Source organism: Tasmannia lanceolata, unplaced genomic scaffold (assembly GCF_043159265.1).
Source record: "Tasmannia lanceolata isolate RefF3 unplaced genomic scaffold, GAP_Taslan_0.1 ptg000019l, whole genome shotgun sequence".
Taxonomy (NCBI): Eukaryota; Viridiplantae; Streptophyta; class Magnoliopsida; order Canellales; family Winteraceae; genus Tasmannia; species Tasmannia lanceolata.
This window is the reverse complement of record NW_027518696.1, coordinates 7076197-7089773: the sequence shown is the minus strand read 5'-3', so window position 1 is coordinate 7089773 and position 13577 is coordinate 7076197.

Here is a 13577-nt window from a genome sequence, read left to right as displayed (position 1 = left end):
AAAACAAAATAAAATCTCTAGAGAGTGTGTTTACCAACACAATGCAAGAGAGACACAAACCAAAAAATGTAAACAAAAGAGGATTAAAAAAGAGAGAAGAAAGAAGAGCAGAAGAAAACTTTTTTATTCAGTTACTCAAAAGGAATTATTTATACTTTAAGGCCATCACAGAAAAAATATATTTCATGGAATATTTGAGGGCAAGTTATGTTAAAGTATAAAAGGTAAATAACGCCTTTCTCCAATACCTACTTCTCCAAAAGCTTAAGCTATTGGAGAAAGGTGTTATTTTTCTTTTATACTTTAACACTCCCCCGCACGTGTGGCCTACTTGGCAAACACGTGGCACATGTGGTCCAAGTTTGGGCCAACCATCGCATGTGGATTTTTGCTATCCGGGAGAAGTCGGTAGTTTTACATGGTATCAGAAGCTCAGAGCAAATGCCTGGGTTCAAACCTCCTTGAAAGAAAAAATTCACATGCAATGCCAAATCCAAAAGAGGGGCCACGTGTGCCACGTGTAGGCCAACCCAAAGAAAGGGGGCCACACGTGAGGGGGAGTGTTAAGGTATAAAATATTAATAACGCCTTTCTCCAATAGCTTAAGCTTTTGGAGTAACGGTAGTTTAACATGGTATCAGAGCCAAAGGTCTCGAGTTCAAACCTCCCGGATAGTAAAAATCCACATGCGATGGTTGGCTCAAAGTGGGACAACATGTGCATAAGTGGGACCACATGTGCCACGTGTTTGTCAAGTGGGCCACACGTGAGGGGGAGTGTTAAGTTATAAAAGATTAATAACGCCTTTCTCTAACAGCTTAAGCTTTTGGAGAAGTTGGTTAGTTAACAAGTCATCATGAAAGATAGGGGGGCGATGGAGAGATTTTGGCCCTTCAAAAGATAGGGTTGTCCGACCAGCCACTTCGTGAATGAAGACAACAGCTTTTTCACGAGATGGCTGGTCTGACATGCAACAGACCAGCCGAGGAATGCCTTTTGAGAAGGACGCTAGCAATTCCCTTTTTTTTAATAGGCACAAGGAATTTCTGTTATCATTAACATGGACCATCCTCTCTGTAACATAGAATGTTCCGTTCATTTGACATATGTTTAGGTGATCCAAACCATTCATTTGTTGGGCCCCTACGTAGATAGGGCGTGCCCAGAAAATCTTCTCCATTGGATGATCCTAACCCTTTGATCCATTGAGGTTTCTATACTGTGCCGTCCATTATAAACCTCCACAAATCGGCGAGTTAGGATCATTCTATGAAGAAGATTTTCTGGGCACACCATATATATGTTAGTGCCCAACAAATGAATGGTTTGGATCACCCAAATAATGTGGGCTCCACAATTTTTTTGGGCTGCATGTGCATACACGGCCGTGCACCATATAATTTCTCATGTTTATTATACAATATATTATGATAATTTGAAGTCAAGATTTTATACGGTGTAAACCCTTATAGGCTGTAAAAAGAAAGAAAAGGGCGGCTATATTGCGGGAGTCGTGGCTAGGGGTGCAACTCGGGTCTGGTTGGGTAGGGTTAAGGCCAACCCAAACCAAACCTGAGTTTTTAAGCTCACTAAAAACTTAAATAAATGATAAAAAAAATGTTGGGTTTCACTTGGGTTGGGTTTTGGGTTGCCCAAGCCCTCAACCCGAACCCGAAGCGAATTCAACCCGGGTTAGGAAAACCCAACCCGACCCGAGTTGTACTCCAACATAGAGCCTATAAGATGTACGGTCGAGATCACCTCAGCTGGGCCCACCTATGTATATTAGGCAGACATCACTCTATTACGAATGACGTAGCTAGGCACAGATGAGGCAGCCCTGCCAAAGCATACCTCATGCTCGACACAGAGCTTTGTTCTGTTCCTACGCATTGTCAATGGGCCGGGGCATCTTGACAGATCCAATAACCAAAGAACCCAATCCAGATCTATATCCGAGGTCCAGTTAAGTAATCAAATCACGACAGTTGGTAAGAAATGACTTCTTGTTAGGCCTAAAATCGGTAACAGGTTATGGTAGGACTGGGTGGTCCGGGCTAACGAGCCACGGCTGAATAGCTGGTTGAGTCCTGCGCTGCACAGAGTACAGACAAGAAAGAAAAGGGTCAGAGGACCAACCCGGAGTGATACTCCGGACGGGTGCTTCGACACTCAAGTCAGTATGAGCAGGAGTGTAGAGCAATGTCAGAGCAAAAAGCTTAGAGTTTTGGTTCTCAGATTTTCAGGACCCTCACCTTAGAACAAGTGAAGGCTATTTATAGTGATTCTGAGCCACCTGTCTAAGACAGGTGGTAGTTGTGAGCCAGGTGGTGGCCTCTGTATGGACCAGGTTTCATGCCTAAGGAGGGCAGGTGGAGGTCCCTGATTGGTCCAGGTGTCACACCTAGGGGAGACAGGTGTTGGCCTTCCAACGGTCCTTGTGAGGGCCACGTGCCAGAAGCTAATTGGATGCTGAGTTCGGACCCCTCAGTGCTGAGTCCGGATTGCTGAGTCCGGATTCCCTCAGTGCTGAGTCCGGACCCTATCAATTGCCCCCTGGTTCTTCAAGCCATGAAAGTGGCTAGAAGAAGCAAAGAGAAGGTAAAGACAGCGTCGGGCCGGCCTTAAGACCTCCAGGCAGCTGAGGCCGGGCTCAGACTCAGCTAGGAGAAATAGTGGCTGGACAGGAGACTCCTGGCGCCCTGGCCTGGCCTTGGCGTTTAGCCTGAAGGAGTACGGCCGGGCAGAAGGCATTCGACTATCCAGCATGGCTGAATTTTTGACCAGGGGCCCGGGCGGCCAGGGGTCCTGGACGTCCTTGGTTCAGGAAGTCATGGGGTCCTGCTCGGCTAAGGCTGTGAACGGCCAGCCGGGCAGGTCTTTGCTGGTGAAACTTTTTGTCGCCTAGCGCTTTTGTCGTCTAGCGAACGCGCCATATCCTGTCCGGACAGCCGGACAGGTCTCTTGTCTTTTGAATTATCCTGTCCGGACAGCCGGACAGGTCTTTTATACTCTTGAATCATCCTGTCCGGACAGCCGGACAGGTCTTTTGTCGCCTAGCGCTTTTGTCGCCTAGCGAACGCGTCATATCCAGTCCGGACAGCCGGACAGGTCTCTTGTCTTTTGAATTATCCTGTCCGGACAGCCGGACAGGTCTTTTGTCGCCTAGCGCTTTTGTCGCCTAGCGAACGCGCCATATCCTGTCCGGACAGCCGGACAGGTCTTTTGTCGCCTAGCGCTTTTGTCGCCTAGCGAACGCGCCATATCCTGTCCGGACAGCCGGACAGGTCTTTTGTCGTCTAGCGCTTTTGTCGTCTAGCGAACGCGCCATATCCTGTCCGGACAGACGGACAGGTCTTTTGTCGTCTAGCGCTTTTGTCGTCTAGCGAACGCGCCATATCCAGTCCGGACAGCCGGACAGGTCTCTTGTCTTTTGAATTATCCTGTCCGGACAGCCGGACAGGTCTTTTGTCGTCTAGCGCTTTTGTCGTCTAGCGAACGCGCCATATCCAGTCCGGACAGCCGGACAGGTCTTTTGTCGTCTGGCGCTTTGGGACCTGTGCCTTGTATTTAATGCAGGCGGCGCATTTAATGCGAGCGGCGCATTTAATGCGGAAGGCGACGTGGCGCACTCCGGCTGGCGGAAATGGGCGGGATTTTTCCCGCTCTTCCCAGCTTCTCTATAAATACAGGAGTTTACTCTTCATTTCTTACTTTTCATCTTTTACTCTCCTCCTCTTCTGTTCGGCTGCTCAAGTTTTCTGCCCGCTTCGGATCAGTGAGCCCGGAGGTCCTCGTCCAACACTCCAGTTCGATAATCTTTTTTAGCTTTTAGCCTTTCTTTTTTTTTTTTTTTCTTTTTATGTCTAGCACTAGTTCGGAGACGGACTCCAGTTCAAGGGAGTCCGGTTCGACCAGTACCGCATCGGGGTCCGAGGCATCAGAGAGGGCGGTTCCGGCCTCACCTATAGTGGAGGCCGGTGTTGAGGGCGAAGAGCTAGTGATCATAATAGACGAGGAGAGCGGTGAGGAAATGAGTGTGGACTTAGACACAATCCCGGCCTGTGGGGACGGACCGGACCGGGTAGAAACCAGCGACGATGATGAGGACGTCGAAGCGGCAGTCCCTCAATCGTCGCGCATGCCAGTCGAGGTGATAGCGGAGGCACAGATGGAAGCCAACCCGCAGTATAACATCGGGGCCCTATACGAGGTGAACCATCTGTGGCCGAACAGGCTTCAGATCGTCAGGGACAAATACTGTATTCCTAGCCGGTACATTCTGAGGGCGGCTGTCGAAGGGGATCGGGCCAGCAACGATAGCGCAGACCTCTGCGTGTATGAGGAGGCCTTCCGGGCCGGGCTTAGGCTCCCCTTCCACCCCTTCTTTGCGGATGCACTGAATTACTACGGGCTGGCAGTTACACAGGTCGTCCCGAACTCTTGGAGGACACTGATCGGCTTCTTGTACCTTCTTGAAGTCCGGCTCCGTAGGAACCCCACCGTGCCCGTCTTCAGGATGTGTGCGCACCTGAAGAGGCATAAGGACGGCGGCTGGATCTACATTAGCCAGAGGCCTGAAATGAAAATGATCACTGGGATACCTTCTTCCATTCACACATGGAAGAACAGGTTCTTCTATGTAAAGGACACCGCGCCGGGCTCGCAGTGGCCGTTCTCATTACAATGGAGAACGCCAGACACTCGCCGCCTTAGTAAAAAACCAGCTCTCGAAGACTATGACCATATGACCTTCGCTCTGATCAAAGAAGAGCTCAAGCGAGGTCCAGTTCACTGCTCAGAGTTCGAAGAGGAGGCCGAGCTGGTCGCACTCGGGGTCAGCCGTGCGACGCCGGCACGTACGTAGACACTATAGGATAGCATTTATTTTTCTGAAGTATTTTTCAACTTTCATATTGCTGACTGCGCTCCGTTCTCTTTTGCAGAAATGGTGAAGCAGATGTCCCTCTTGGACAGAATCAAGCAGTCTTCGGGCGCGTCCCCAGCGCAGGAGCAGCCCCAACCAAAGGGCAAGAAGAGGAAGGTGCCGGAGTCGACCCCGCCGATGGTCGCGCTGGCTAAGCCTCTTAAAAGCAGCCGGGCGACGCATAAGCTTGCCCTATCTAGCCGGGCAGACACCACGGGTCAGAGCTCCAAGTCCGGAGCGGCGACGGGGTCAAAGCACGGCGGGGCAGTACTGGGTATGCCGGCTACGGCAACGGTTGGAGGCGACAACGTCTTCCGCCCGAACTGGGCCGTGCAGAAAACGGACACCGGCCTGGGGGATACCCGGGTGGCCGCAGAGTTGATGTACAAGGGTGTCCTCGCCCGCGACCGGCTAGCAGTCGAAAAAGAGGTGCCGGAGACCTGCGAAGCGGCAATCAGCTCCGCCCTCTATCAACTCCAGGTGTACTCAAGGGATATGGCCAAGAAGCGATATCTCTTCTCTGAGACGATCACAAGGATCGAGTCCGAAAAGGCCCAGCTCCAGAAGGAGAACGGCGAGCTCAATGAAGCCGTCCAGATCAAAGAGGCCGAGCTCAACAGCTTACAGGACGAGCTGCAGAGGGTCAAAAACCAGGCCGTGCAGGATCTCCTGAGTGCGGCTGAGAGGGCCGGAAGGAAGGAAAAGGCGGCCGTGGAGGCGGCCGTGAAGGAAACTGAGGAGAGGAAGGAGGCCCAGCACTTCGACTTAGGCCTCCAGGCCTACAGGGCGGGTTTCCTTCTCTGCTCCGAGCAGGTGAAGAGGATTCACCCCGGCATCTCCTTGGACGCGCTAACCGTCCCGTATGCACCTCCAGAGGACGAGGAAGATGAGGAGGAAGACGAACCGGACTCCTCCCGGCCTATTGAGGTGGATGCGGAGGTGACTGTGGCCGCCGTCTCCTCGGCGGAGGGTGGCGAGCTCGCAGCCCTCACTCCCGAAGGGGTCGTCACCGAGGTGGTGGCCGACGAGGAGGCCTGAGCAGCAGCCTTCTTTCTTTTTTGTTTGCACAGTCGGTAACGCCTATTCTTTGTAAGCCAGCTCGGCGAAGAGAGCAATTTTGTAATGCGAATATGAATACTGAATACAAATACATTTTTTGTTAAACTGTCTGTACAGCATTCTTATTTTTTTGTACGTATTATTTCTGTGCTTCATCGAGAACCGAGCTGGGAATATTTGAAGTTGGTTTCCACCACGGGCATCCTGGCTGGAACTGATCTCCAAGCCACTAGGACGAGCCGGAGTGCACCACTGCTGCTCGCCCTAAGTCTGAGAGAACCGAGCTGGAAGCTTGGTACTCAAACACTTAGGAAATATTTGGAGGTGGTTTCCACTGCGGGCGTCCTGGCTGGAACTGATCTCCAAGCCACTAGGATGAGCCGGAGTGCACCACTGCTGCTCGTCCTAAGTCTGCGAGAGCCGAGCTGGAAGCTTGGTACTCAAACACTTAGGAAATATTTGGAGGTGGTTTCCACTGCGGGCGTCCTGGCTGGAACTGATCTCCAAGCCACTAGGATGAGCCGGAGTGCACCACTGCTGCTCGTCCTAAGTCTGCGAGAGTCGAGCTGGAAGCTTGGTACTCAAACACTTAGGAAATATTTGGAGGTGGTTTCCACTGCGGGCGTCCTGGCTGGAACTGATCTCCAAGCCACTAGGATGAGCCGGAGTGCACCACTGCTGCTCGTCCTAAGTCTGCGAGAGCCGAGCTGGAAGCTTGGTACTCAAACACTTAGGAAATATTTGGAGGTGGTTTCCACTGCGGGCGTCCTGGCTGGAACTGATCTCCAAGCCACTAGGATGAGCCGGAGTGCACCACTGCTGCTCGTCCTAAGTCTGCGAGAGCCGAGCTGGAAGCTTGGTACTCAAACACTTAGGAAATATTTGGAGGTGGTTTCCACTGCGGGCGTCCTGGCTGGAACTGATCTCCAAGCCACTAGGATGAGCCGGAGTGCACCACTGCTGCTCGTCCTAAGTCTGCGAGAGTCGAGCTGGAAGCTTGGTACTCAAACACTTAGGAAATATTTGGAGGTGGTTTCCACTGCGGGCGTCCTGGCTGGAACTGATCTCCAAGCCACTAGGATGAGCCGGAGTGCACCACTGCTGCTCGTCCTAAGTCTGCGAGAGCCGAGCTGGAAGCTTGGTACTCAAACACTTAGGAAATATTTGGAGGTGGTTTCCACTGCGGGCGTCCTGGCTGGAACTGATCTCCAAGCCACTAGGATGAGCCGGAGTGCACCACTGCTGCTCGTCCTAAGTCTGCGAGAGCCGAGCTGGAAGCTTGGTACTCAAACACTTAGGAAATATTTGGAGGTGGTTTCCACTGCGGGCGTCCTGGCTGGAACTGATCTCCAAGCCACTAGGATGAGCCGGAGTGCACCACTGCTGCTATATACTGATGGCTAAATGAGTTACTCAAAGAGGGACAATTATTTGGGAAACTTATTTTATTCATTACAGAATTTGGATGATTACAGCAGTTCTTTACAAGCCTATGAAGGCAAACAAAATTACTGATAGTAGATCCGAAGATTTCTAGAATTCCAAGCATGTGGCAGCATCTGTTCGTCGAGGGACTCTAACCGATAGCTTCCTGGGCGGATGACTTCCTTGACTCGGTATGGTCCTTCCCAGGTCGGAGAGAGCTTGCCCACGCTTCTTGGCTGGGAAACGGAGGCTTTCCTCAGGACTAGGTGGCCAGCGCGGAATTCTCTTGGTCGGATCTTGACGTCATGATATCTGGATACTTTCTGCTTATAGGCCGCCGACCTGATCTGAGATTCCTCACGGACTTCTTCAAGCAAGTCAAGGTTGGCACGGAGTCCGTCCCCGTTGAGCTGCTCACTGAAATGGACGATCCTTGGGGAGGGGGCGCCGATGTCAACCGGGATCACTGCTTCTGTTCCGAAGGAGAGATTAAAAGGCGACTCGCCTGTGGCCGTACGCGGAGTAGTCCGATACGCCCAGAGCACATGATACAGTTCATCTGCCCAACGCCCGGCCTTGCCATCTAGTCTCTTCTTTATCCCCTGCAAGAGGGTTCTGTTCGTCACCTCTGTCTGCCCATTCGTCTGAGGATGTGCCACAGATGTGAATCTTTGCTCTATGTGCAGGTCAGAACAAAACTTTCGGAAGTTCCTCGAGTCGAACTGCTTGCCATTGTCCGTTATGAGGACCCGGGGGATTCCAAACCTGCACACCACCGATTTCCAGAAGAAGTTCTGTACATTCTGCTCTGTGATCCTGGCCAGAGGCTCTGCTTCTACCCATTTGGTGAAATAATCAATGGCGACAACGACGAACTCACGGCCTCCTGAGGCCGGCGGAAAGGGGCCCAGAATATCCATCCCCCATACTGCGAAGGGAAGAGGACTGATGATCGGGGCCATCGGGACGGGTGGCTGGTGGACGGCTGGAGAGAACTTCTGGCACTTCTCACACTTTTTCACAAGGCTCAGCGCGTCCTTCCTCAGCGTAGGCCAGTACAGACCTCTCAGGAGGATTTTGATGGCCAGGGCCTTGCCCCCGAGGTGCTCTCCGCAGATTCCTTCATGGGTTTCCTGCAGGGCTAACAAGGCATCACTGGGGCGAAGACACTTCAGATACGGGAGGGTATACGACCTCTTGTATAGAGTCTCGCCATCCAGTGAAAACCTCGCTGCCCTCTGCATGACCTTACGGGCTTCCTTTCTCTCTCCCGGGAGCTCTCCGCTGCGCAGATACCTGATTATCTCATCCATCCAGCACGGTTCATCGTCAATCTGCATCACCACGACGGACTGGGCGTCGATACTGGACCTCTTCAGGAACTCCATGCGAATTTCCCTGAGGGCGGTGTAACCTGAGGCTGCGAGCTTTGATAGCACATCTGCCTTTACATTCTCTGCTCGGGGGATTCTGACGACCTCAAAGCTCTTGAAATGAACGGCAAGACTGCGAACCCTCCCCAGGTACTTGATCATTCGCTCTTCACGGGCTTCATATACTCCCTGGATCTGACAGACGACGAGCTGTGAATCGCAGTACGCCTTTAGCCTCTGAGCGCGGGTCTGCACAGCAAGATTCATCCCGGCGATGAGCGCTTCATATTCTGCTTCATTATTGGACGCACGGAAACCGAACCTCAAGGCATAGTTCAGGACGAAGTCCTCTGGTCCAGTGAGAACTAGCCCTGCACCACACCCTGTCTTGTTCGATGACCCGTCCACGTAAACTTCCCAGAGCGGCTCTTCATCAAAAACTGGGTGCGGGATGACGGTCTCAGGCCCGGGGGGCGGTGATGCTCTGGAAACGACCCGAGGATCTGGCACGGCCAGCTCTGCTTCTGGAGATGGAACTGCTACTAGCCCGGGGTCTGGGTCCGGAACTGTGCATTCGGCTATGAAGTCAGCGAGGATCTGAGCTTTGATCGCCGGCCTGGGTAGGAACTTGATATCAAACTCACTGAGCTCCACGGCCCACTTGACAAGCCGGCCCGAAGTGTCTGGCCGGTGGAGGATCTGTCTGAGGGGCTGTCCTGTCAGGACCTTGATTGTGTGCGCCTGGAAGTACGGCCTTAGCTTCCGGGCCGCCGTAATGAGGGCGCACACGAGCTTCTCTACTCTCTGATATCTGGTCTCTGCATCATGGAGGACCTTACTAACATAGTAGATCGGCTTTTGCTGATTAGATTCTTCTTTGACCAGTACTGCTGCAACCGCCAAGGGTCCCGCTGAGAGGTACAGAATCAGCTCTTCTCCTGGCTCCGGCGTGGACAACAAGGGAGGGGAGGACAAATACTGCTTCAGCTCCTCGAACGCTGCTTGACATTCCGGAGTCCAGGGCGCGGTTTTTATACCTCTGATCGCATTGAAGAAAGGGAGGCATCTCTCAGCGGATTTTGAGATAAACCGCCCCAGAGCTGCCACCAGCCCGGTCAGCCGCTGTACTTCTCTGATAGTGCTGGGAGGAGTCAGCTCCATTACCGCTTTGATCTTCTCCGGGTTCGCCTCTATTCCTCTCTGGCTTACCATGAAGCCCAGGAACTTGCCCGCTCCGACGCCAAACGTACATTTGGTCGGATTAAGCTTCATGTTGTGTTCCCTCAGGACTTGGAAGGCCTCTTCGAGGTCGGAGACGTGGTTGGAAGCACTTCTGCTCTTCACTAGCATATCATCAACGTAGACCTCCATGTTCCGGCCAATCTGATTTCTGAACAGCTTGTTGACGAGACGCTGGTAAGTGGCTCCCGCATTCTTCAGTCCGAAAGGCATCACCCGATAGCAATACGTCCCCTGGTCGGTAACGAATGATGTCTTCGGGATGTCAGACTCGTACATTCTGATTTGATTGTATCCCGAGAAAGCATCCATGAAACTGAGCAGCTCGTGACCCGCTGTAGCGTCAATGAGCTGGTCTATTTTTGGAAGTGGGTAGCTGTCTTTTGGGCAGGCCTTGTTCAGGTCTGTGAAGTCTATACAGGTCCTCCACTTCCCGTTGGACTTTTTTACCATTACCACATTCGCGAGCCAGTCCGGATACTGGATCTCACGAATGAAATCGGCCTTCAAAAGCCTCTCCACCTCTTCTCTGATGGCTTTCCGTCTCTCCGGTGCAAAGTGTCTACGCTTCTGCTTCACGGGCTTGCAGGTCTGATCGACACCGAGCTCGTGGGTGCTAATCGACGGGTCAATGCCGGGCATGTCTGAAGGAGTCCAGGCAAAGACATCTGCATTGGCCCTGAGGAACTGAACGAGATCCTGCTGCGCGGCTTCTGGCAGGGCAGAGCCGATCTGGACAACCCTCTGTTCGTCATCGATGCTCAATTGAATAGAGATGAGGTCCTCTGCGGGCTGGTTGACTGTGATCTGCGCTTCGTCTCTCAGATCGTACAGCTCGATTGGAAGAGACTCAGACGCATTCTTCCCTCTCAGTGCTGCCGCATAGCATTGTCTTGATTGGGGCTGATCCCCTCTGACTTCACCTACGCCTCCTGGCGTAATGAACTTCATCTTCTGGTGATAAGCGGAGGGAATCGCTCGGAGGAGGTTCTGGCCAGGGCGTCCTAGAATGGCGTTATAGGCCGACTTGGCCTTAACCACCAGGAAGGTCACCATTGCGAAGGACTGGCAGGGCGGCTCCCCGATCAGAACTGGAAGCTCAATCTGCCCTTCGACCTTGACAACTTCTCCCGAGAATCCGAACAGATCTGAGTTGGCCGGCTTCAGACGGTCAGCTCCGATCATCATCTGTTCGAAGGCGTGGTAGTAGAGGATGTCGGCGGAGCTCCCGTTGTCGACCAGGATCTTCTTCATTTCCCAGTTCGCCACTAGCATTGTGACGACCAGGGCATCATCGTGCGGGAGGATCAGACCGTCCAGATCTGCCTCCGAAAAGGATATCTCATTTTCTGGTTCGGCCCTCTTGCTGCAGGCATGGATGGCGTTGACCTGCCGGGCATAGGTTCTGCGGGCCGATGAAGAGGTCCCTCCCGCGGTCGGCCCTCCTGAAATGGTACCAATAACACCATGAGGTTGGAGTTGAGGTTGAGGTACCTGAGGAGGGAGAACGGCCGGGGCTGGAGCCTGGATGCGGTCGCCCAGGGGTTGGGCGTCTCGAGGACTTCTGTCTCTGGGTCTCGGGTTGTCCTGGCGCTCCCTTCTATTGTCGTTATTTTTTAAGTACCTCCCGAGGTACCCTCTGCTTATCAGCTGCTCGATTTCCTCCTTGAGATGAATGCAGGCGTTGGTGTCGTGGCCGTGGCTCTTATGGAACCGGCAATACCTGGACATGTCTTGGGTGCCTGCCTCCGACGTCTGCTTCTTCGGCCACCGGATGAAGTCTTCTTTCCGGATGGCTGCCAAAATTTGAGCCCTAGACGCGGTGAGGGGCGTGTAGCGCTCCCTCGTCGGGGGGCTACTCTCCTTTCGAGGCCGGGGGGAGCTCCTTTCCTTCCGGGACGGACTGCTCTCCTTCCTCTGAGGTCTGTCATCCCTACGCTGCTTGGCGGGGTTCTTCTCCTCTGGTCTTCTCTTGCTGACGGAATCCAGGGCAGCGAGAGTCTCCTCGACGGAGATGTACTCTTCCGCCCCGGTCATCAGATCTGCCAAGGACTGCGGATTTCGCCGGGCGACTGCTCTTCGGAAGTCGGTGGACCGGGCTCCGGCCAGAAGAGCATTCGTTGCCGCGGAGGGATCCAGGTTGGGCACCTGAAGGGCCTCCCTGTTGAACCGGCCAACGAACGCTTTTAAGGCCTCACCGTCTTCCTGCCTCAGGGCCATTAGTGAAGCCGTCGTCTTTCGAGGCCTCCTGCTGCTCATGAAATGCCGGGCCAAGTCGTCCCCGAAGTCGTCGAAATTGTCAACGGACTTGGGCTTGAGCCGTGAGTACCAATCTCTTGCGGCTCCGGTTAATGTGGTGGGGAGTGCCCTGCAAAGGAACCCGTCCGACGCCCCTTGGAGAAGCATCGTGGTCCTGAAGGTCTGCAGATGATCCACGGGGTCGGTGGTCCCATCATACTGCGGGATCTGTGGCATCTTGAAGCCCAAAGGGACTGCCGCACCGAGTACCCGATCTGTGAAAGGGGGATTGCTACTAAAGATCCTTGAAGCAGGGCGGCCATGATCTCTAGCCAGCTCCTCGATTCTGTTATCGATCTTCTGGATTCTTAGCAACATCGGATCATCCCTCTGTTCGGCCAGACGGGCAGGTCTACTTCTTACGGCTGATGGGCTCCTTGCGGATCCGGACTGGCTGAGGGGACTCCTTCGCCGGTGCCGCGATCCCTCTCCGTGCATAGGGTCTCTCTTGCTGCCCCGCTTCTGCACGGAAGGAGATCGTGACCGGCGATGCTGTCGACGAGGCTCAGGACGCACGCTCCTGTCCCGCGAGTGGTGGTTTCTTCGAGTGGAGTGACGAGTTTGGTCGCGGGGTGGAGACGCGCGTTCTCTGCGGGAGCTTTCTCCCCTCTGAACAGGTCGAGAAACCTCGACGGGGTGTTGCTGGAGTGCGGGAGCCGCATTCCTGAACTGCGCAACTACAGCGGTCATTTCCTGAAAAAGGGCCCTCATCTCCCTCGGGGTCGGGGTGGGGTCTGAACGGTCCGAGTGGGGCGAAGTCCGCTCCACGGCCGCCCCGACCTCCACCTGTGAGGCCAGACGCTCACTTCGTCCTTCACGGGGGGCCGTAGCCCGGGTAGCCCGAGAAGTCGGAGGTGCTCGCTTGCCGGTCTGTCCTACCATTTTTATCTGGGTGAGATTTTCGAACAGCTTTTTTGTTGCGTAGTCCCACGGATGGCGCCAAATCTGTTAGGCCTAAAATCGGTAACAGGTTATGGTAGGACTGGGTGGTCCGGGCTAACGAGCCACGGCTGAATAGCTGGTTGAGTCCTGCGCTGCACAGAGTACAGACAAGAAAGAAAAGGGTCAGAGGACCAACCCGGAGTGATACTCCGGACGGGTGCTTCGACACTCAAGTCAGTATGAGCAGGAGTGTAGAGCAATGTCAGAGCAAAAAGCTTAGAGTTTTGGTTCTCAGATTTTCAGGACCCTCACCTTAGAACAAGTGAAGGCTATTTATAGTGATTCTGAGCCACCTGTCTAAGACAGGTGGTAGT